This window comes from Vulpes vulpes, chromosome 3 (genome assembly GCF_048418805.1).
Source record: "Vulpes vulpes isolate BD-2025 chromosome 3, VulVul3, whole genome shotgun sequence".
Classification (NCBI taxonomy): domain Eukaryota; kingdom Metazoa; phylum Chordata; class Mammalia; order Carnivora; family Canidae; genus Vulpes; species Vulpes vulpes.
Genome location: NC_132782.1, coordinates 120,257,872 through 120,284,327, shown reverse-complemented (window position 1 = coordinate 120,284,327; position 26,456 = coordinate 120,257,872).

The window sequence follows — 26,456 nt, the reverse complement described above, 5'->3', positions numbered from 1 at the left end:
CAAATCTAACACGGATGTGCCTGGGTGGCTCAGCCGTTACGTGTCTGCCGAAGGCTCAGATCAGGATCTCAGGGTCCTGGGACGAACCCCGTGTAGGGTGCCCTGCTCAGCGGGAGTCTGCTTCTCCCTTTCCCTCTGCCTCTGACCTCCACTCGAGCTTACTTTCTCTTTCTCTCTCTCAAATAAATAAATAAATAAATAAATAAATAAATAATATTAAAAACAAATCTAATCCTTGAGATTCATATTTACAGAGTTTTAACAGAAAATGCTGAGGTTTTTTTCTCTATAGTTTCTGTTTCCTTTTCTGTTTCTTGAATTATCGTAGAGTCCATAATAGTCATATGATGAAAATAAATGTGAAAATGGAGTGACCTCATAGTTTTATAATACTTACGATTTTCTTTTATTTTGTTTTAAGATTTATTTATTTTAGAGAGAAAGCATGAGGGGGAAGGAGAGGCAGAGAGACTCTCTAGCAGACTCCACACTAAGCACAAAGTCCTCATGGCCTTGAGATCATGACCTGAGGTGCAACCACGAGTCAGGTGCTTAACTGACTGTCATGGTTTATGTCTTTCTAAAAGATCTAAAAGATCCCTTGCGTGGGTGCCTGGGTAGCTCAGTGAGTTAAGCATCCAATTCTTGATTTCCACTCAGGTCCTGATCTCAGGGTGTGATATGAAGCCCCAAATTGGGCTCCTTGCTGAGCATAGCGTCTGTTTAAGATTCTCTCTCTCCCTCTGCCCCTCCCCACCACTCTCTCTCTCTCTCTTAAAAAAACAATATATATATATGTGTATATATATATATATATATATATATATATATATATATCCTCATGTATGTAAAAATGCAAGAATAGGAAAAAAATCTTTTTTCTTTTTTGTGATCTGGCATGTAATTTCTATTTCCTGTGATTTTGTTAAACTGTTATGGTTGATGATCCTATGAAGAGTGTGGAATGTGACATAGGAAAAAAAAGAGTAATATATTCAACTTGAATAGTAGAGCAGTGTTGTTTTCAGAATAGCTTAAAGGGAGTAAATAATAGCTGACTATAAAAACTGACTAATTTCCATAATGGGAAAATAAAAAAATAATTAATAATTTTTAAATAATTTCTTACAGCTTCATGTGAATGTATAATTGTCTCAAGATAAAAAGTTTTCAAAGTAAATTTTATTTCATTTTTAATCACAAATTTAGTGATTTAGACACTAGTTTATAAGTGTCTCTTGTGTTTCACACATATTCCTCAAGTGTTTAGGGTAAGTATGACATTTGGATCATTGTGTTACAATTGTGAAGAGAAAAAAAGTCTCTGCTCCAAGTTGTCTTAGACATTGGGAGGGATAAAATAAATAAATGAGATTATGAAGACAATTCTAGAAGAAAATAAAATGGGATAAAGGGTCAAGTATTTATTAGTAGGTGAGGCACTTTTGATAACATGATGATAGACATCATCTCTTAGAAGTTATTTTAGAAGAGAGAGAGAGAGCATCTGAGATATCTCAGGGAGAATATTTCAGGAATAGAAACTGACAATTGCAAGTCTGGAAAGCTCCAGATAGACTTTGGATGTTGGGGCTGGAGAAGCACAGCTTCTGTCAGCAAAAGACATGAATTTTTCCCACTCTTACATTGCGCCTGTCTGTGGCCATAGGACTTTTGACTAATAGAACAATCTAAATTATAAGGATGCACAGAAGGTGAAAATTCACTGTTTTATAATATGGAGCTCATTATGTACAATCATCAGATGGCAGGGATTTGAGAAATGCTACAGAATAGCAATTGGGAAATTTGGCATTTCTACGCTATCACAAATTCCTCACAGTTGTCTTTCTCCTCCTTCATAACATGAATAATTGTTAGAGTTATATGTTTAATGACCAGATTATGGCATAATTATTTCAGGCCAAATCCAAATACTTCTTTTTTATAAAAGATGTATGTATGTATTTATTTATTTATTTATTCATTCATTCATTCACGAGAGACACAGAGAGAGAAGCAGAGACACAGACAGAGGGAGAAGCAGGCTCCTCACAGGGACCCTGATGTGGGACTCGATCCTGCAACCTGGGATTTTGCCTGAGATGAGGGCAGACACTCAACTGCTGAGCCACCCAGGCATCCCCAGGCCAAATCCAAACAAACCTCCTCATCAGCCCAATCCTCTTCCTTCAGTGCTTCGTCCAGTTTTCCTTCTGCTTTGTTTCTGTATTCTGTTATTTTACTTCTCTGTTGTCTTGGCATTTGTATGTTCACATGCATATATACGCTTACATAAATACTATTATATTTTATTCTGCATTTCAACTTGGTTTGAACATGCCAAAAGCAAGAATCACTTATTTTCATCTGTGTATGCTTGATAATATGCAAACATATGCAATATTACCTACAAGCGCAATAAATATTTGTTACTTGAAATAATGATGCTAAGTTAAACATGATAAAAGCATTGGGATAGGCCTGTACAAAGTAACTCTCAGAAACTGAGTTCTTCCATTTGAGCTAAAGGTTAAAACATTTTGAATGGCAATAATAATGATCATTGTCCTACTTTGTTTTGCTTTGTGCCAACTTTGATGAAAGGACCCGTTGTCTCCTTTAGTCCTCATACCAACCTTAGGATATTGGCACTTTCATCATCCCTATTTTACAGAAGAGGACACTTTGGCATAGAGAAGCTAAGCAACTTACTAACTGCATCCATCTAATAACAAGAGAAGTTAGATCCTATAACATCTGATTTCATAACCTGTATTTATAAATCTATGCTAAAATAGGGTGGAACATTTTGCTTACAAGTAACAAAATCCTTATTCCAACTTACTTAGAAATTTTTATATAAAAAAAATGTTGGTTTCAGGTAGAGCTGGATTCTGTCAAAAAATACTGTGGAATCACAGTAGTCTGTCTGTGTTGATGCTAATTTCCTTGGGCTTTACTCTCAGGCAGATTCTTTATATTGTGTATTTAGCTTCCAGCAGCTTCAGCCTACTGTCTAACTCTTAGCAGCAGCACTCATAGGAGGGAAATAATCTTTTCCAAGAATTACCATACTTCTCCAGAAAGCCCTGTTAGCTCTGGATGGTGTGATGGCCAGTTGTCCCTGTCTGCCCTGTGGTTTCTGATATAAAAGGCTCCAATGGGTCAGGTCCCCATCACAATGTCTGCTGTGAACTACAGGTGTGGTCAATTATTCCCTCTCCTCTCCAAGTAAACCCCTGGACTGAGGGCTGGAAAGAGAGAGATTTTAAGTAAAACATGTGCTGCTGCCAGAGGAAGGGTCAAACTGCACTAAGCAAAGAAGTATATGCCTACTAGAGGTAAATAAGCATCCATTCAAGTCATGGAAATAATTAAATGCCCAGTATAGGAGCTGGAATAATAACATTCTAGATGTTAGGAAACCATTAATCATGGATATAAAGATCTATTCTCAAAGAATTCTATAGTTTCTTAAAGGAAAGGCAGTGAGTCTCTATTTTTTACTATTGTATCCTGAAAATCTAGAATGGTATCTTGGCACAGAGTGGCTGCATAATATATTTGCTGACTTGGAGTTAATTTAACTGACTTCAGAAATAGGCAGGATAATGTAGGAGATTAATGATCAGTCCTAGTGAGATATCACACACAACTTTTCAGTCTCATCTCTCACTTTTCTTACCCATTCTCAGAACTTAAACTTCTATATTGTAACTTTATATATGCTGAAAAATCATATACCTAATTCTCCAGCCTTAACTGCTTCTCTGAACCATATAGGAAACTTCCTTTTAGACTAGTTATTCCACAGGCACCTCAAATTAAGTATGTTTAAAACCGAACACATTTTCAGTTATCCAAAGCTTGCCCTTCTCTTCAATGTCCATTTAATAAATTGCACCACCCTGTGTTTCTAAGCTTAGTTACAAAAATGTGAGATATAAAAATTACTTTAGATCTTCCCTTTATCCACGTGAACAAGTGTGAACTTGTGAAAAAGTTCTCTCAACTCTGCCGGCTTATCAGTTCTCATATCTGTGACCTCCAAGCTTATGGATTATAGTAACTTAATTAGTGCCATACTTACCCTTTTTACTTGTTGATAAGAATGTTCAAGTTCTACTCTCAGTAAATTCCAGTTTACAGTGTTGTAAACTGCAGTAACCATATCATACATGCGATCTTCAGACCTTATTTATGTTATAGCTGAAAGTTTTACCCTTTTACTCACCTCTCCCTATTTTCCTTACCACCCTTGGCAACCACTTTTCTACTCTTTGTTTCTATGAGTCTGACTTTTTTTGTAGAGTCCATGTATAAGAGATCCCATACAGTGTTTGTCTCTTTCTGTCTGGCTTATTTCAGTTAGTGTAATGCTAGTTATAGTTTGTAGGGTTTTGCTTGTTTTTGTGAATCCTCCAGGTTTATCCATATTGTCATAAATGACAGGATTTCCTTCTTGTTTAAGATTGGATTATCTATCTATCATCTATCTATCTCTCTATCTATAATCATCATCATCTATCATCTATCTATCATCTATCTATCTATCTATCTATCTATCTATCTATCATCATCATCTGTCATCTATCTATCATCTATCTATCTATCATCTATCTCTGTCTCATACTCCATCCTTTCATCTGTTGACAGACACTTAGGCTATTTCCATATTTTGGCTATTGTAAATGATGCATCAATGAAGTAAAGACATTTCTTTGAGATAATAGGGTTGTGTTTTTTTCTTTTTTTGACATATACCCAGAAATAGGACTGCTGAATCGTATCATAGTTCTATTATTAATTTTTTGAGGAATCTCCATACTGTTTTCATTGTGGCTGTACCAGTTTACATTCCCACCAACAATGTACAAGGGTTTGTTTATTTTTTCCCCATATTCTTATCAGCATTTGTTATCTCTTGTCTTCTTGATAAAATCATCCTAAAAGATGTGAGGTGATCTTTCATTGTGGTTCTGATTTGCATTTACATGATTAGTGATGTTGGGTATTTTTTCATATACCTGTTGGTCATTTGTATGTCTTCTTTGGAAGAACATCTATTCATATCCTTTGCCCATTTTTTATTTTTATTTTTTATTTTTTTTAATATTTTGCTATTGAGTTTCATGAGTTCCTTGAATATTTTGTATATAATCCCTTATCAGATATGTGGTTTGCAAATATTTTCTCCCCCTCAGTAGGTTCCCTTTTCATTTTGTTGATGATTTCCCTTACTGTGCAGAAACTTTTTTAGTTTGATGTAGTCCCACTTGTTTGTTTCTGCTTTTATTATCTTTTCTTTTGATGTCAGATCCAGAAAATCATTGCCAAGATCAATGTTGAAAAGCTTATTCTCTGTGTTTTCTTCTAGGATTTTTAAGCTTTCAGGTCTTACATTTAAGTCTTTAATCCATTTTGAGTTAATTTTTGTATATGGTGTAAGAAAAGGGGTTGTTTCATTCTTTTGTGTATGGCAGTCCAGTTTTCCCAACACTGTTTATTGAAAAGATTATCCTTTCTGCATTGTATATTCTTGGCTTCTTTGTCAAAAATAAATAAGAGTCCCCTTTCTCAGTCTTGACAGAGTGATCCTCTGTAGTAAATGAACCTCATCAATCAACCTGACCTGAGCTTGGGCTTGTCTCTCAACCTTTATAATTGCCCAAACCACATTCTTTGTTCCTAGTGGTTTACAGTAATTGAGGAAATGCTAAGACCCTTAGCGTCCCAAAGGGGGAGACTGCATTCAGCTCAGTTCAGACTAATTGGAAGTCAGATCCTCCGGCAACAGTTGGGAAAGTATGCAGTTCGTCCCTTCCATGGAGAAACTGGGAGATGGGCACTGTTGCCACTTCTGCCCTGGGCCCGGGTGTGTAGCTGGTGGTTGGGAGGGAGAGAGGGCAGTGTACCTGTGCCAATTAGGAGCTGCTTCTTTGTTAGCTGTAATCCTGTGGAACTTGCGAATGGAAATCTCCATTGGCTTTCAGAGCCAGCTAATCTGGAGACCCATCTCTTGGCAGCAGCTACAAAAGCTATGGCACAGAGGTGTTACAAGCTCCTTTCAGGGAAATACTGGTGTCTTATGGTGTGGTATAGGGAGATGGTTGAGAAGGTGTCTCTTGGTTTCCTCATTCCCTGAGAGGATCAGAGACAGACCCTGGATTCATGATAAATTAGAAGCCTGACCCTTAGGCAGTAATATTTAAAGTATGCAGATGGAATATATACACAGTGGAATATGACTCAGCCATCAAAAAGATGAAATCTTGCCATTTGCAGTGACATGGATGGAGCTAGAGTGTAATTATGGTAAGTGAAGTAAGTCAGAGAAAAACAAACACTGCATGATTTCACTCAACATGGAATTTAAGAAACACAATAGGTGAACATTGGGGAAGGGAGTTAAAAAAGAGAAGGAAGCAAACTGTAGAGACTCTTAATTACAGAGAACACACGGAAGGGTGCTGGAGGGAAGGTGGGTGGCGGGGGGGGGGGGGGGGGGGTGGGGAATGGGCTAAATGAATGATGGATATTAAGGAGGGCACTTGTGTTGAGCACTGGGTGTTGTTATGTAAGTGTTGAATTACCAAATTCTACTCCTGAAACCAATCTTACATTATATGTTAACTAACTAGAATTTAAATAAAAATGAAAGGGGAAAAAGTATGTAGATGGACCTCTTTTGGGAAAAGGCTAAGAGGTGGGCATTATTGTCTGTTCTCTCTTAGTTGAACCCTGAAAAGATAACCAGTTAAGAACTCCTTAGTTTGCCACAGTCCTTTGGGTCTCATGAATGTAAACCCTGATTAACTGTCAGAGCTGGACAGTGTGGGAACCCATCCCTTGGGAAGCAGACATAATACCTGGCTCCAGGGGTGGAATTTATAGTCAGAATGTATCTCCACCTCTCCCACCCTTTTGATGTATTTTCTTGTTTGCCCACTGTGGAGTCGTCATTCAGTGAGTTTTTGGATTTTTTTCAGAGGTAATTGCCTGAGGTGTAGCTGTATATTTGATGTGTTCATAGAGGGAGGGGGTTTTGGAGACTCCTAAGTCACAATCTTGTTTTATCACCCTCTAAGAAATCCTTAAAATAATTTTCTTAGTCTTCCTTCTTCAACTGGAATTTCATACTTTGAAATCCTCCTATTTTTTCTTCCAGTTTTCTTTTTTATTCAGTATAGACTCTACCTATCTATCTATCTATCTATCTATCTATCTATCTATCTATCTGAAAGGGAGAGAGAGAGAGAGCACACACATAAGCAGGGGGAGAGGCAGAGGGAGAGAGAGAAGCAGACTCCCTACTGAGCAGGGAGCCCAAAGTAAGGCCCCAGCCCAGGACCCTGGGATCATGACCTGAGCTGAAGGCAAGATGCTTAACTGACTGAGCTGTCCAGGTGCCCCTTAATGGCCATGCATTTAAATGATGTTCTAACGTATATCTGAGTTCTTCTCCCTTCACCTGTTTCCCAGATCCCAGGCTAAGGTATCTAATCCCACCTGCTTTCTCTTCCCTGTATCTCTTTTTAGACAGGCTAGGAAATTGTTGTGGTTCTTTTCTCAATATTTTATATGTAGACATGTAGATCAGAAGAAGAAGAGATTTAGGGAAAATCATTTAGGGAAAAATCATGTGGCAATGTTGAGTAAGGGGTAAAATGGTTACACTCTTTAGTTAGAGTGGCTGATTCCCCGTTCTTTTTTTTTTAAGATTTTATTTTATTTATTTATTTATTTATTTATTTATTTATTTATTCATGAGAGACACAGAGAGAGAGAGAGAGAGAGAGAGAGACAGAGGGAGAAGCAGGCTCCATGCAGGGAGCCCGACGTGGGACTCGATCCAGGGTCTCCAGGATCACATCCTGGGTAGAAGGTGGTACTAAAGTGCTGAGCCACCCGGGCTGCCCTGATTCCCTGTTCTATGGCTCTTCCTGTTGTGATAATATTATCTAATTCTTGTGGAGAGTGGAAAGGTGAAGGTAAACACATTCTGGAGAAACAGAATGAGGTAGAATTTTGTTAGTGTAAGAAATTACAGTTGATATAATAAGTCAAAGATGGTTGTAGATATTTTAGACCAACGTCGAGTACCTGGTGTTAAATAAGTAAATCCAGGCTTAGTAAGGGGAGATATTCAAAAGCATTATTGAATGGAGAAGTAAAGGACTGTTGAGATGGGATGGGGGTAGGACTGCTGCACTAGAGAGAACGCTGAAATAAGCTCTGCAAATGTCTGATGAGTTGGGGAAAAAATGGGTTTTCTTTTATGGAGGGAACTGAACAAGGCCAGATGAACTGAGTGTAGGAAAGTGGGATGAGAAAAATGCCATGTTTGGATAGTAGATCAAAGCATGTTTTATCAGGCAGTGAGTCTGTTCTTGGAAGAGGCCTTTAAGAAGTGGTATATGTTGGTTCAGGGTGAGGATGGGCCAAAATTAAGGATCTAGGGCAAGAATCTTAATGTTTTGTTAATAAGCATTCTGTTCTGATTAATTAGTGGAGAACAAGTAGTTAAACTAATCATTTGTGAAGCAACGAATGGAGAGTTGGATGGTCTGTGTCTGGGCTTATCACAGATAAACAATGGAGCCTCTTGAGTCTCACCTCAGTCTTACAGGGAAGGGTGGTCTGTGCAGTAAGCCATTTCCTGGGATACACAATGTGAGAGAATTTCTTAACATTTCCTGTTTTCCAGCATCACAGGGGTTGAACAAAGTTCAACATGGTCATTGGACAAACAGAAGAGAAAGTTCAAATTAGGATAAAAAGTCCAGCTTGATACATTCTTAGTAAATTATCTTAATAAATGTGTACTGTAGATGGTTTGTGAAATAAAGCTCGGTTGGAAGGAGAGGGCTAAAAATATCTGAAGCTATTACTAAAGGCCTAAAATAATTTGTACATTTTTTTCTTGAGTGACTGAATAGATAAATGAATAAAAATGAATAATATCCTATTGAGAAAAACAGATCTAATAATCACCTTATTGACTCTATAAAGAAAAAAATGTTCATTTGACACTTTTACTTAGACACTGAATAGATATCTCAAAAGGAATTTTCAGGTTTGGTCATTCTATGCACCACTGCCTTGCACTAAAAATAAATAAATAAATAAATAAATAAAGTAAAACTGATTCTTCCATATTCTCAGGTTAGTAAAAGGGACTAACATTCAGCAATTTGTCATGCCCAAAGCTAAGTGTTATCTTTGCTTCTTTTCTTTTCTATCTCATATTTAATCTATCAACAAGTACTTTGGGTACAATCTTCAAATATATCCTGAATTTAACTAGTTCCATTCACTTTTTCTTGTTTTACCACCCATCACCTGTTGTCAGCACTGTCTTAGTAACTAGCTGGTTGATTTGTTTCCAAGTTGGTTGCCTTAGACTCTGTTTTCCAGGCAGCAGCCAGAATGATCATTTAAAAAGTTAAACACACACACACACACACACACACACACACACAGAAATAAAAATAAAAAATAAATAAGTTAAACACATCATTCCCTGTTTTGAACCGTTTTATAACTTCCCACTGCTCTCAGAATAAAATTAAACCTCTTATTATGGTCTAAGAAGCTTTGCATAATCTTTTACTGCATAACTGTGGGGCCTGCTCTCTTACATTGTTGTTCTTGCTCACTGGACTTTATCCAGTTTGACCTCCTAATGATTCTTCAAAACACCAAACTCGTTGCAAGTGTATAGACTTTAGTCTTGCTCTTCTCTCTGTCCATACATATTTCTCCATATCTCTCATCTTTTTGTATCTTTTTTCTTTTACACAATTATGCATCAATTTTCATTCCAGCATTCACAAAATCCTCTTATCTTTTTCATTCACTTTATAGATTGTATCACTAACTCATCATCTCACTGATAAAATAGACACAGAGGGTGGCTACATTAAAATAGTAACTAATGCAATAATAACAAAAAAAAGTGCTTAGGATCTTTCTTAGCACAAGATGATATTCAACATCATTGTCATATTTGACATCACATCTACGAAAATATTTTACTAATTTATATGTATTATTATTGAATACTGTCTCTCTTAGAATAGAATGAAGTTCTATGAGGGGAAAGACTTTGGCTCGTTTACCCTTTATAAAAAGAACTAAGTATAGTGTAAGGCATGCAGTGGGGAGTCAGGAAATATTCACTGGATGATTTGTCTAAGAATTGTAGTCCAAATAGTAGCTCTATATTAGCGCTTTTAGTTTTCAAGAGGCACAGGTATTCTCATGTTACTCAGGTGGTGGTACTTATGTTAAGAGAACACAGGGAAGCCAAGGAGAGAGAAAACCCAATGCCTTATCAAAAGGGCAAGATATCAAAGAGCACTAGAAAATCATTTATCACCATTCAGACCATAAAAGTAGCTCCAGTGACCCATAAGCAACTCTAATGACCCAGACAGTAGATATAGTGAGCCAGTAATTTTGTTGTTGCCTTTGAATCAGACATCTATTGCTTTTTGGTCTAGTAACCTGCCACACTGATGACTCTTTCCTCCCTTGTCTGTTATGATTTCTACTTTCAGCACTTCTTAACTATGTCTCTCCTTTCACTGTGTTATCTATTTAGCCATGTGTTTAAACTCTCTATTATGGATTTGATTACATAATGATCATCTGTGGCAGATGCTGACATCTTTGGTTGTCTACTTAATAGCCATCACTCATATATTTTTGCTAACAGAAGCTCTATTTTGTTTAGGTACCAGTGGTCAGTTATGGTTATTATTCATAATTGCTTTAGTTCAGTTATGCTTGTCTGACTCCCAGTGAAATAGAATGTGAGTGAGAAATTAGGGGTTGCCTATTAGAGAGCTTCTGAGAAAGGTTTTTGTTTCCTAATAAAAATTGAGTGTCATGAGAAGACACTTTTGCTCCTATTTACTTCCATTTCATACCCCATGCTGTCTTGGGACCACATGATGCCTGAAACTGTGACAGCCATCCAAGAGCTGTGAAGTTTGAAGCCTGAGATCTAAAGATAATATGCTGAGAAAGGTTTCATGTAATGATATAGTTATGCCTTCAGTGTTGTTCTTGAGTGGCTCTGCTCCTCAAATAGCTACTTAAGTGAATGATACATTTCCTGTGGTTCAAGCCACTTTGGGCCAGTTTTTGTTACTTTCAGCTGAATAAATCCTGATACACTACTCAATGGATAAACATATTAATGAGTTGGTTTCTCTACAGAGGACACCAAACCATCATGAAATGCCTTTAATTTCTAGGGGAAATAGTTGATCTAGCATGTTGTGACTATGGCACTGTAGTCACAAGAGTCAAAGATGGCCAATAATGGGTAAAGGACTATTTGTATCCTCTATGCTCAGAAGATGATGCAGGAAGAATGGGGTCTGAGAGGTGCTCCATATATTGATTCCCAAGCAGTGCCAAATAAAATGCCACCATTTCAAAATTTGAAGAATTAACTTTTTACATAAGACCCATAACTGATCACAAAACAGCATAGATGTGTTATATATCACTGACTAAATCTTTGTCCTGTTTTTCCTTGCCTCATGCTCCCTTATCCAACTCTTACATAAGTTTCCAGTGGGAGAAGATGACTCAGAACTTTTGTCGCATAGAAGAAAAGTGGATGTTAAAAAAGTGGTAGGTAATTAAGGAGATACAGATTATTGGGTGCAAAATAATGCTGTGTTCTCACCTCAAAGACTAGAATGCAAATATTAGAACCTAACACAGAGTAATTAATGGACAGTGTTATATAAATTTATAAATGTGTATTTTTTAAACCAAAATCACCAATATAGGGCTAGTCTTCAACAAACGGCTAGTTATCTACTCTATATCTAAATACACAAGTAGTTTGTTAAAAAAACTTCAGAATAAGTGTATGTAAAAAAGGCCAAAAAATAGTCTCTTCTACTTTTGAATATTTCTAAATTGACTTACTCTTTGTGTTCCCTAATGTACTCAGAGTTCATTGTTACTTCTCTTTTTCGTAAGTAATGACAAATAAGCCACTTAAGCAAATCTGATTATTCTCTCAGATAACCCCTTTATAATGTATTTTGTGTGTGTGTGTCTGAATCAAGTGTTTGTAGTATTTCTTTGAAAAGAAGGAAACACTCTCCAACTGAACTGAATTATTAGCATTTCCAACAATTGTATTTTTAAAGTATGTCAGAAAGTGACATAAAAGTACTAGTTACAGTCAGTCATGAAAACACATTATAAAGTGGCCTATCACATTTCAAACCTTGCATTTTGTCATTCTTAGAAGTAGTCTTCTTCCTCCAAAAGAGGAGGGGAGGGGGGAATCTATCACTAAAAAATGACATGAATATCAGATACTGCTGGCAGACGGAACCTGTCACCTCATCCGTGTAGTGCTGTAGGCTGCTGAGGGTTTGTTGAAAGATGCACAGTGACAGAAAATTTTATATACCCAGTTTTTTTTATATATGTTAAATAAATAACTCAAAGTGATGTGTTATAAAGCAGCATTTCTTAATCTATGGTAAATACTTAGAAGGAATTATCATATAAATATGTAAAACATATAATAGTTTATTAACACATACCTATAAAGCTTTAGAAAATGGCTAATTCCGAGTCATTTCTTTTCTTTTTTAAAAATATTTTATTTATTTATTCACGAGAGACACACACAGAGAGAGGCAGAGATACAGGCAGAGGGAGAAGCAGGCCCCATGCAGGGAGCCCGATGGGAAATTCGATTCCGGGTCTCCAGCATCAGGCCCTGGGCTGAAGGTGGTGCTAAACCGCTGAGCCACCCGGGCTGCCCTTCCGAGTCATTTCTGATTAAGAATACTTTTTGAAACCATGCAGGTAAAGTAAATTCATTCTCCTTTAATCAATAACTTTTTTCTTTTGGCCTTCACATCATACCTGTAATGGTTTAACAAATTATTATGTCACTTTATTTTATATCATCACACATATTTTACTCATTGGATCTTAAAACTATTAATTAGCTGACCCCAGCAAAATTACAAGATACTTAAGAAATTTGTCGATTGAATCAATCTTACTTACTATACTTGTTTTAGCAATAAATTATTCTTTTTTTTTAAAAGATTTTATTTACTTATTCATAGACAGAGAGAGAGAGGCAGAGACACAGGCAGAGGGAGAAGCAGGCTCCATGCAGGGAGCCCGATGTGGGACTTGATCCCAGGTCTCCAGAATCACACCCCAGGCTGCAGGCGGCGCCAAACCGCTGCGCCACCATGGTTGCCCAGCAATAAATTATTCTTAAAATATGTTTTAGTGTTTTGTGGAATTGCATTATACATATAGGCAGTGCACATGCAATGTTCAACTTGACGTATTGCTGCAAACTAAATACACCCATAGCAGACATAAAGTGCAAAAATCTTAAATATACAACTCAAGTTTTATAGATGGCTATATATGTATAGTAACTACCAAAATTGAAATACAGAACATTTCCCACAACACACAAGGCCCTTCCTATTGATTCTGAGTCAGTATGCCCCCAAAGCTAATCAGTTATTCAGACTTCTGTATTCAAAGAGTATATATTTTTGCTCTGTTCTTTTTTTCCCCCATTCTTTTCTTTCTTAGAGTATTCTGTTTATATATTTTTATATTGAGTTGCTTATGTTTACAAATTCTGTATTCTGCTGTGAAACTCATTAAGCACCTAGTTGTATTTTACAGTTTTAAAATACCCATTTGTTTTTTTTTTTTTTTCATCCATTTTACTTCACTGTTGAAATCCTCAATTTTAATCAGTTTTTTTTTTCTGATCTTTTCCTATATATTTTTTCAAAGTAGAAATCACAAATAAAAAAAAAATCTTGTCTGCTATCCCCAGAGACTAGGTTATCTATGCATTTGCTTTCTTTTATCTCTCCTTTGACTTTTGGTCATATTTTCTTAACATTTCATGTACATTATGTGTTTTTGTTATATAGCTAGACAAAAAATTATAGAAGCTTCAAATGACATCTTCCACAGGAGAGGGTTTTCCTTTGAGGCTGAGAGTCTATTCACCGCAACCAGAGCTAGGTTGCTGGTTTAGTAAGACCCAGTCATTCTTGTTCTTCAGGATGACCCTCCTGGTATTTTTAAGACCCTTAATGGAACTCTGACATGTTAGACCTGTGGGACTTCAAGAGTTTCAGTTCTGCCCTTAAAGATTTTGTGCTTAGCTTTTTATCCTTCTGTCTTACATGACTTCAAAAGTCATAAAGGAAAATGTTATTATTTATTTATTTTTGTGTGTGTGGTAGATTCCTTCCTTTAGTGGAACTTTGTCTCCTAAGTGTTACTAAGCTCTGGGAGATTTCATCCCACCTTGCCGGTTCATCCCGTTCATCTCCTCACTGTGCCCAGAAGTTATGGTTAAGCCCAGCTATGAATTTGAAGCTCTCTTGGTTGCAGTCCATCATACCAGCCCTAACCAACTGCCAAAACATCATTGCTTTCTTTCCAACAATAAAGTCTCTCTGCCTGGGCCAAGCAGCATTTTCAGCCTATGCTCAGAAATGGCAAGTAACTCTGCATTATAAGTTTATCTGATCCTCAGTGATTCCACGGTCCGTCAGTGTTTTTATTTATTTTTTATTTTAAAGATTTTATTTACTTATCCATGAGGGACACAGAGAGAGAGGCAGAGACACAGGCAGAGGGAGAAGCAGGCTCCATGAAGGGAGCCCGACGTGGGATTCGATCCTGGGTCTCCAGGATCAGGCCCTGGGCCAAAAGTGGCGTTAAACCGCTGACATCCGGGCTGCCCTCTTCAGTGTTTTTAAAATAAAGTTTTAAAGCTTATCTGTCTTCAGCAGCATTAAAAGTTTAGGCCAAGATTTTCCCCATCTTTTGCCATAATGATACTTTCCCTATAAAGATGTATAGTGTAAGAGATTTCTTTTTCTCTTCTCCTTCCAATTAAGCCCTTACCTGCTCAGAGTACTGTTTCAGAAATCTAATTTTTAGAAAGATTACAAAAGCAGTAACATTTTTAAAAAAGATTTATTTATTTTAGAGAGAGAGAAAGAGAGTGAGCATTAGCTGGAGGGGCAGAGGGAGAGCGAGAGAGAATCTCAAGCAAACTCCACACTGAACATGGAGCCCAATGCACGACTCAGTCTCACAACCCTGAGATCACAACCTAAGCCAAAACCAGGAGTGTGATGCTTTAACCAACTGTGCCAGCCAGGTGCCCCCAGGTAGTGACTTTTTAATACACATATGCGTGCATGTATGGGTGTATGTATGTGTATGAAAATGTGCATGTATGTGCATATGTATGTGTATGAAAATGATTGGAAAAGGATTAAAGATCCAGCACATTAACAAATATCACCATTTGAAGATGTTCCAAAAATATGTCACATTCAGTGTATCATAATCAAAGTCTTCTCCATCCCCACCATAATTTTGTTTTTCTTCCATCTCTATTACAAAGTGCCCATTGTGGTGGCATAAGGCTAGAAGGTGGGACATTATCTCTTTTATCTCTGGACATGAAACTTATAAATGATTCCTGAGTTTCTCCTTGCTAAAATTGTCTCCCATTCCTCCATTACAGCTTAGTCCAAGTTCATTTTTTTATACCTTCATTACAGCCACCTCCCAGTGAATTTTTCTCTTCCAATTTGATGCCTTTCTGATCAGTCTTTGCCATAATTGCCATTTATATTTCCAAGAGAGGAAAGAATTATGTAACTTTTTTACTTAAACCTTTCTGAATAAATTTGTTAGTAAGCACAAATATATTGGCTTTGTACATCATGCATTTCATAATCTGATTTCTGCCTACCCTCTAGTGTCCTACTCTTGTCTTCTACACCCTTCAGTCTAGACTATAATGGCCCCTGCAGTGTCCCAAATGCAGAATGACACTACCATCTCTACATTTTTTATGATGCTTTTCTCTCTACATGGAATACGTTTTAAATTTTCATGTGTGAATAACACCTACTGTTCCTTCAAAAGCACCCCCACATGTTTGTCTTGATGTTTCATGAGTGTTAATAGAGTCTCCTTTGTTGAACATCCAAAATATCTCCATGCATACCTCTGTCAGGGTGTTATCATAGTCATTTTAAATATTTGCAGTGTTTCTCCTGCTAGAGTGTAAATACCTTGAGAACAAGCATCTTATTTATTTCACTTTATATTCCTAAGACTTATCACCATATCTGTTACAGAGTAAAAAGTTTGTTGAGTAGAGTAAGATTATATTGATGAATAATCTACAAATTCGTTTACTGTGCCTTTATTCTTTCCCCATATTACAGTGTTAAATCAGTAGTGTAGGCATATTACTCTCAAGAGGACAACTTATTATGGAGCAATCTATTATTTTTATCTTTGAGTTATTCATTTTACTTTTAATTATTTTCCTTCCCTCAAGAAAGTTTTAGATGTTTTGTTATACTTTTCAAAAATTCTTAAAGGTCAGTATCCATTAGGTAAAACAGTTATTAGATAAACTTTTTCCTAAAGAATCATGTTTTCATTATTTCATTTTCTGTCAATGTTATTTATTGGTAAATACTGGTCTGTTTCAGGATTAAAATTTAGCAAGAATATCCTATTTATGTGCCATTTTTTGTCAGATTAGCACACGATTTCCAGTGATTATCTAGAATTGGAATTAATAGGTTTTTATTTTAGCCATGAAACTTTGTAACCATCAATATGAAATCTTCATAAAATTTGAGATAAAATTCATCTTACTGCATCCTTCTTCCTTGACTTTTCACTGAATTAAATATTAGAAGCTGGTAACACCCTAAACTGATGCCATCTGCTGTGAGGACAGAATTTCAACATTGTGACAACAATGTCATATCAAACATAAAGACTGAAAGATTTAGGGAGAATTAAATAGTGTAAAAAGAAATGTTGAAACAATTAGTAAATATGTTAGTGAACATTTTTTAAAATGTGAAAGGTAAATGGATCTTGGCTTTAAGTATGATACAGTTTCAGTTTCCTGATTTTTCTCTTTCGTGGAAACAATGCATTCACCATGTTTTATTGCAGTAGTATTTTATTTTATTCTATTTTATTTTTTTAAAGATTTTATTTATTTATTCATGAGAGACACGGGGGGCGGGTGCAGAGACACAGGCAGAGGGAGAAGCAGGCTCCATGCAGGGAGCCCGACGTGGGACTCGATCCTGCAACTCCAGGATCACGCCTTGGGCTGAAGGCAGCGCTAAACCACTGAGCCACCAGGGCTTCCCTGCAGTAGTATTTTAATCAAAATAAAACTTTTTTATGGCAGTGGAAATGTTCTGTATATATATCTTTCTATGTGATATGATTTCAGGCCCTACACCTTAATGGTTTACCTAAAGGAACAGCTTTGGATTATAGAAAAACTCCTTGGCATAAACTTGGTTGCAGTATAGGAAAAAAAAAAAAAAAAGAAAAAAAAGTTGTACTGGTTAAAGATGCTTACCACAAATATTATAATATAAGATAAAAAAAAGTGTTGCATGTACTAAGAGATGCTAAGCAAGTATGGTCACTCATGTTTTTTTTGGTTTCTTAAGTCAGAGGCACTGTTCTACTCAACTCTTAGCACAAGTAAGAGGCTACAAATGTTTAATACCAAAATACACCTAAAATCACATAGTGAAAAAAATCAACTTTAAAATAGGCACTGATTAGTATATCAAAAAATGAAATATAGAATATACTCTTCAGGTCTGTAACTCTCAATGCTATAGGATATCTGTAAAAAATTTGATGAATCTGCAAAATCTGTTAATTTTAAAATGTGTATCAATTACTTTTTGTGAGATAATTTTAATTATTCACTTTTAATACTTTAATAAATTTTATTGTAAACTGATATTACAGTAATATATACGCAGTACTTAATACTTTACTGAAAAAATGTAAGCTATTATATTTCTCGTAGAGTTTTACTCTACTAGATCACATATATCTAATCAACTAATATATCACATAGGCTTTTAAGTGCTGAATTTTATGGTATAGATAGGAGTTTATAGAAAGGAGAGACCACAGCAGGTCAAATATTAGAAATGTTACAAAACAACTGGATTTTGAGCTGGACCTAAAATAATGTGAAGTTTTATAAAGTTGATCATAATTTGAATAAGATAGTATTATAGTATGAATAAATATAAAACAATTATTGTATTCAACAAATCCATAATAACTTTTATAGATAATAAATATGTAATAGGTATATATTTACTTCAAAATAAAATGCACATATCTTAAGTATTCAGATCAGTGAATTTAGAGAACTATAAACGTAGGTAGCCAACCCCAAAACAAGATACGTAACATTTCTGTCACCCTAATGTTTCCCTCTTGTTTTTCCAGTGATGTTTCTCTCTTTCTGCCTCACACACTCCCAGTTTCTGGCTACCACCTTTTGATGTCTGTTGACATAGATTGTCTGTTTTGTCTGTTCAGGGGCTTAAAATAAATTCAATTATACAGAATGTAGTCTTTTGTGAATGACATTTTTTTTCCTCCGCATATATATTTTTAAAACTCATCATTATTGTTCAGAATCAATGATTCATTCATTTTTTTGCCAAAAAACATTTCATTGGATAGATTACTACAATATATTTATCTGTTCACCTTTAGTGAATATTTGAGTTGTTTCCAGTTCGTGAAATGTTATTAATAATTGTGATAAATATTCATGCACAAGTATTTGTGTAGATAAGGTGCTTGTTTGCCATCAAACATTCCTTTGGATGTTAATCTTTTATGTTATTTTACTTCTTATTGGTATGTTATTATGTAAGTGTTCTTTATATATTCAAGATAAAATTCCTTTTCAGATGTATATATATATTTTCACATCTGTGGCATGTTTTCACTTTCTTAATGTTGTCTTTTAGAAAGAAAAGACGTTTTAAAATGTCTTCAGAAAATACACACACACACGCATGTATGCAGTCTATTTCTAGAATTCCTGTATGAATTCTGAATGCCAATAATATATTCTTTTGATCAGTATAGCTTGATAGCTAGCCTTAAAATACGAGTGTAAATACACCAGCCTAGTCCTTTTTCAAAATTGATTTAATCATCTTAAATTCATTGCATTCTCATAGAAATTTTCGAATCAGCTTGAAGCATTTACAAAAATATCTTGATAGAATTTTTGAGATTGTGTTAAATGTACAGATCAATTTGGAGAGAATGAATATGTTAATAACTGTAGATGATACAAACTCTGAGCTGTGAGAATGATAGATCTTTCCATTTGTTTATGTCTTTTATGTTTCTCCCAGCAATATTTCATAATTTTCAGTATACAGATATTATGAGCTATATTGTGTTTCCCCAAAATTCATGTATTGAAACCCTCATCTCTAGTATCTTAGAATGTCATTGTATTTGGAGTCAGGGCCTTTAAAGAAGTAATTAAGTTAAAATGAGTGGGCCCTAGTCCAATGTCTGGTGTTCTTATAAGATTAGGACTCCAAACGATGCCTGGATAGTTCAGCAGTTAAGTGCCTGCCTTCGGCCCAGGGCATGATCCTGGAGTCCTGGGATCAAGTCCCACATCGGGCTCCCTGCCTAGGGTCTGCTTCTCTCTCTGCCTATGTCTCTGCCTCTCTCTCTCTCTCTCTGTCTCTCATGAATAAATAAAATCTTAAAAAAAAAAAAAAAAGATTAGGACACAGAGAGCAAAGGTACCACCATGTGAGGACACAATGAGAAGGCAGCCATCAGCAAACCAAGGAGAGGGTGGACCTACCACTTGACCCCAAATGCTTGAAATCAAAAGACACATCCCCCAGGCTAACCAGACCTGAGAACCCACAGCTGATCAACAAATTTGAGAGAGAAATAAATGGTGCCTTGTTGTATGTCAGTAAGTTTTGGGGGATCTTTTTATATAATAAATATTAATTGATATAATTTAGATTGAAAACAGAAATAACAAGAATTATAATAAACTTTAATCAAATCGTAAAGTTCACAAACAATTATGTACTGATAAATTTGAAGGCATAGATAGAATGGAAACATTCCCAGAAAATATAGAGTGTGAAAATGTAATAAAAGAAAATACAAAACTTTAAAAGACCTATGATGAGTAAATAAATATAAATCAACCCAGGGCAAGATGATTATAAATACGAGCTCCATGAAATTTTCAAATAAATTTGTTCCAGGAAGTATAAACATCAGGAAACTCAAGTTTTCATTTGATGCAGTAAGTATAATCTTGGCACTATACCAGACAAAGATTGTACTAGGGAAAAAATATTGATTTTATTTATTAATATAAATGGCAAAAATCCAAATATAAATTTTTTAAAAATTTTACATTGTGATCACGTAGGATTTTTCCCAAGAACTGAAAAAAATAGTTTTATAAATTGTTTATATAAAAATGGTTATATATGATTTTATATGTCTATATCACTAATGTAGGTAAAATTATATCATGGTTTCAATATTTGTAAAAAATGTATCTGAAAATTTTCAAAATGTAAGTAAGATTAAAATTCTAAAAACACTAGGAGGAGAATAAAATTTCCTCCTATAGGAAAACTAAATTAAGAGGGTTACAGACACTTAAGACACTTAACTGACATTTAAGGTCAGAAATAAAACATGGATTGCTACTGTCATTTTTGCTGTCCTTTATGGTATTGGATGTTCTTTTTAATACTTTAAGTAAAGAGAAATGTAAATGATTGCATTAGTTTGCTGGGGCTGCCATAAGGAATTACCACCAGGACAGCAGCTTAAACAACGGAAACTTACTGTCTCACAGTTCTGGAAGCTGGCAGGTAGTTTCTTCTGAGGGCAGTGAGGGAGAAACTATCCCATTTTCCTGCCCAGCTTCTGGTGAATCACTGGCAGTTGTGGCATTTTTTTGGCTTGTAGAAATACCACCCTTCTGCCTTTATCACCCTTCATAGTGTTAACTCTGTGTGTCTCCAAATGTCCCCTTTTTCCAAGAACAGCAGTCAGTTTGGATTAGGGCCTAATGACCCCCACTTTAACTAATTACATCTGAAAAGACCCCATTTCCAAATAAGGTCAGATTCTGAGATGCTGAGGGTTAAAACTTGAACATAGACTTTTGCGGGGGAAGGGGTGTCACAGTTCAACCCATAACAATGCTATAAATTTGGAAAGTATCATTCACTTTAATGCACATTAAAGGCAAGAGAGAAATAACAGACTTATAAATAAATAAAAGATTTCTGTATGTTTTCCAAATTTGATGATAATATCTAGGTACCAAAGTTTGACACGTGAATATAAGACATTGCTTGATCTGGGAGGTACAGCCCAGGGAAGCAAACATGATGAGAAATGCAAGTGGCACAAGAAATCATGTGAATCATTGCTTTTGAGTTATCGCTTCATAAGAACTAACAAAAAGAGCATTTCCTCATTGGATGAATGAGTATGTTCACATGGAGGAATTTTGTAGAAACTTTGCAACTGGAAAAAAAAAAAAAGAAACTTTGCAACTGGAAGCATGTCTTGAAGCATCTACGTACGAGATAAAAGAGATGGAATTTTCTTTCTGGTTGCATCACATCTGAAGTATCCCATTGATCAGTGTTTAGCCATTGGTAGCAAAATTTCTCACAGTTCTGATTTGCTTTTCTGGCAAAACAGCTCTTTTACATAATAAAATAAAATGCTAGTGAGAGATATTATTCCTTGAGCTGCAGTGATATTGGGGGAAGAAATAATACCTTAAGTGTTAGTAAAGCAACCTTGGCTAGAAGATTTATCTACTGTATTATAAATTGCTTCTTAAGTTACCATTTTTTCCCTTTACCTGGTAACATTAGCAGAGCACTAGAAATTGTGCAACCACTAATCTTTTCTGTAAACCATATTGCCCAAATGAATGTGGAAAAATAGTGAGCATCTCATTCAAATAGGGATTTCTAAATATAACAATATATTCCTCAAGCTACATCCTATTGTTATGCTATACATAATCTTTCTGCTTCTTCAAATATTCATATCTAGGGATAGAGATTTTAAAAGGAGGGATTGATGTATCCTGCATCATTCATTAGATACTTTTAGTGTGGGCATGATTTTGAAAATGTCTAACCACCATTCCTTTAACCTTTAATCTGCTGCCATCCTAATATCCCATCTGTTATCATCTTGGAATTATTACCTAAAATAAAACAAACACTATAATGAAATAGTGTGCATGCTTTGAGTCAGATCTATTGCCAAAAGCAGTAGTCCAAAGGGATCAGTCCCTTTAGTTCTTTGTTTGCCCGAAAACATAAAGATACAAGATAAAGCTGTGTTTCAATTAAATATCAAACAAAATCAAAGTCATTAGATTAGTGTAGACCACACAGGGTTCTTATGAAGAAACTTTTGAAAAGTGTGTCATGATAAATCCCCTAAAATATATTGACTTTGCCAGCGTTAGTCCACATGGCAGATCTTCCATTCTGCAACCAGCCTATTTCATGTAGAGATTAACCCAGTGATCCTACACTTGAAAGAGAATGCTCTAGGACTTAATTTATATTCAAGCCTCACTGTTCTTTGGGGAAAGGCTGGGTAATCCATACAAATTGCCAAGTGATGAAACCGAGAGCAGAAATGGAAATGACAAAACTGTCACTGAGTTAGCTACTTTTAGAAATAAAACTTAAAAAAAAAAAAGAAATAAAACTTAATAGAAACTGGTTAAAATATGTTACTGTTGACTCCTTATAAATCATGACTTAAAAGAATACATCATTCTCATGATAACATGGAAATTTTTGGCTATTAAATTAATATTTTCTGGTCATAATCACTGACTTTAAGGCTGCCTAATATTTAATGTTTATAATTAGGTTATGCATTTATTTTAAAACTGCAAAGTTTATGTTTAAAGTTTCATATGGGGTGGGGGCACCTGGGTGGCTCAGTTAGTTAAATGTCTGCCTTCAGCTCAAGTCGTGATCCCAGGGTCCTGGGATTGAGCTTTGCTTTGGGCTCCCTGCTCAGTGGGAAACCTTCTTCCTCTCCCTCTACTGCTCCCCCTGCTTGTTCTCTCTCTGTCTCTGTCTCTGTCTCTCTCTGTGTGTACCAAATAAATAAAATCTTTGAAAAAATCACATAGGGAAAAATTCTTCTTAATAAAACAATGAAAAACCAGTAAAAATATATCACTGCAATGTGAAATTTATGATTTCATTAAATGAAACTTCTTTTGTGATGGATCTATAATATAGTTATATAGTATCTATTTAATATACATAATACGTAGATACAGATAAACAACATCTGATTTTATAAAATGATAACTTTTATACAAAGTTGAAATTATATGAATTACATAAATGAAAAAACAGTTGAATATTGAAAAATCTTGGCATATGAATAGATTAGTATAACTCCAAATATATAATATGTAAACACAATGATTTTATACTTCTTTTTTTTCTAGAATATCACTTTTTTTTAAGATTTTATTCATTTATTCATAAGAAACACACAGAGAGAGAGAGGCAGAGACACAGGCAGAGGGAGAAGCAGGCTCCATGCAGGGAGCCCGACGTGGGACTCAATCCAGGATCTCCAGGATTACACCCCAGGCCAAAGGTGGCGCTAAACCACTGGGCCACCAGGGCTGCCCTCTAGAGTATCACTTTCTATGTGACATATACTTCCAATGATAAAAATCTCTTATTAAACAATTTTAGAAACATATTTTATCATTCATAACTACTGAGAAAGCATGTGCCAGGTATATGTGAATGTCATAGGATGATAGAAGTAAGATACTCCATTCAACAAATTTAAAATATAGTGGCATAGAAAGATTTACACACAGTGATCTACAAGGTCAGTAATTGGTATCAGGAAGATATAAACAAGGTACTAACAGTAATGGTGAGTGGAATTCCAGGCAAAGGGAATGCTGCACAGAAAAAAGTAAGTAATTCCTACATCCCAGATTCAAGAGTGTCTGGAGACTAGAGTGTGAGTTTGTGTTGGTGTCTGTATATAGGCAAATAAGCTCATCTGTGTTTATGGAAGTGGAGTTGTAATGAGCTTAGATTTTAAAAAATTTAATTGAAGTTATAGGACTTTCTATAAACCAGTTCCTACAAAAAGCACACCAAGTTGCCATCTCCATTACTTCTGTGAGTTTACAAAACCACATTGAACAGTGGATGCTAAAGTTCCTCTAGTTTTTCAGAAGCTGTAACTGAGCAATCCATCCAAAGGTGTCATAAGTAATTTGTGTACAGACAAGAGGCAAAGTAGAACAATAGGTCCCTCTTTTTTGTTCTGTAAATCTATTTAAGTCATCTGTCTCTATGTGTTAGGGCCAAGTCCAGAGCTTCTCATGTTTACCAACTGACAGACATTCAGACAGTTGTTAAGGGGAATTAGATGAAATAAGGCTGTGCTATTTGAAATAGAAAACTAGATAACTTTCTTTATATGTCTATTGTGATATAAAATTCTAAAAACTAAATTTCTTAAATAGCAACTATTTATCTGGTCACTGATAGAATTAATTTATTATATTACAGGATTTATGGGATTTAAGTTTGCTTGTTTTTGATTTAGGAAATATGGTTTAAAAACACTTAAGTTTATAGAAAATTAGTTTAAAATTAGTTTTTGTGGTTTTTTTCATGTTTTTTGTTTTCATTTAAATTCTAGTTATTGGTTTCAGGAATAGAATTTAGTGATTCATCTCTTGCATATAGCAGCACCCAGTGCTCATCACAAGTGCCCTCCTTAAAACCTATCACCCATTTAGCCCACCTCCCAAACCCCTTCCCTCCAGCAACCCTGTTTGTTTTCTCTAGTTAATAGTTTGCCTTCATCTTTCTCTTCTTTGTTCTCTTCCTTCCCCTGTGTTCATCTGTTTTGTTTCTTAAATTCCACATATGAATGAAATTGTGATATTTGTCTTTCTCTGCCTTATTTCACTTAGCATAATACACTCTAGCTCCACCCATGTCATTGCAAATGACAAGACTTCATTCCATTGTGTGTTTCTCTGTGTATGTGTACATCACTTCTTCCTTATCCATTCATAAGTTGATGGACATTTGGGCTCTTTCCCTAATTTGGCTATTAATACTGCTGTTATAAACATTGGGATGCATGTGCCCCTTTTGAATCACTATTTTTGTATCCTTTGGGTAAATACCTAGTAGTACAATCGCTGGGTCATAGGGTAGTTCTATTTTTATCTTTCTGAGGAACCTCCATACTGTATTCCAGAGTGGCTACACCAGTTTTCATTCCCACAACAGTGTGAGAGGGTTCCCCTTTCTCCACATCTTTGCCAACATCTGTTGTTTCTTACATTGTTAAATTTAGCCATTTTGACAGTTGTGAGGTGGTACATAATTGTGATTTTGATTTGTGCTTCCCTAATGATGAGTGATGTTGAGCATCTTTTCATGTGTCTGTTAGACATCTGTGTGTGTACTTTGGAAAAATGTTCATGTCTTCTGCCCATTTCGTAACTGATTATTTACTTTTTGGCTGTTGAATTTGAGAAGTTCTTTATAGATTTTGGATACTAACCCTTTTTCAGACATGTCATTTGCAAATACCTTTTCCCCCATCTGTAGATTTCTTTTTAGTTTTGTTGACTGTTTCCTTCACTGTGTAGAAGCTTTTTATGTTGATGAGATTCCAGGAGCTCATTTTTGCTTTTGTTTCCCTTGCCTCCAGAGATATGTCTAGCAAGAAGTTGCTGCAGCTGATGTCAGAGAGGTTACTGCCTGTCTTCTCTAGGGTTTTGATGGTTTCCTCTCTCATATTTAGGTCTTCCACCCATTTTGAATTTATTTTTGTGTATGGCATCAGAAAGTGGTCCAGTTTTATTCTTCTGCATGTTGCTGTCCAGTTTTCCTAACAGAAATTGTTGAAGAGGCTGTCTTTTTCTCATTGGATATTGTTAGCATATAGTTGTGGGTTCATTTCTGGGTTCCCTATCATGTTCCATTGATCTGTGTGTCGTTTTTGTGACAGTACCATACTGTCTTGAGGACTACAACTTTGTAATATAGCTTGAAGTTTGAAATTGTAATACCTACAGCTTTGTTTTTCTTTCTCAAGATTGCTTTGGCTATTCGGAGTATTTTGTGGTTCCATACAAAGTTTAGGTGTGTTCGTTCTAGCTTTGTGAAAATGCTGGTGGTATTTTGATAGGGATTGCACAAATGTGTAGATTGTTTTAGGGGTAGTATAGACATTTTAACACTATTTGTTTTTCCATTCCAAGAGCATGGAATGTTTTTCCATTTTTTTGGTGTCATCTTTGATATCTTTCATAAATGTTCTATAACTTTTAGAGTACAGATCTTTTACCCCTTTGGTTAGGTTTATTCCTAGATATCTTAATGGTTTTTGGTGCAATTTTAAATGGGAATCAGAATTCTCCAAGGCATCACCTCATTCCTACTGAAGAAACT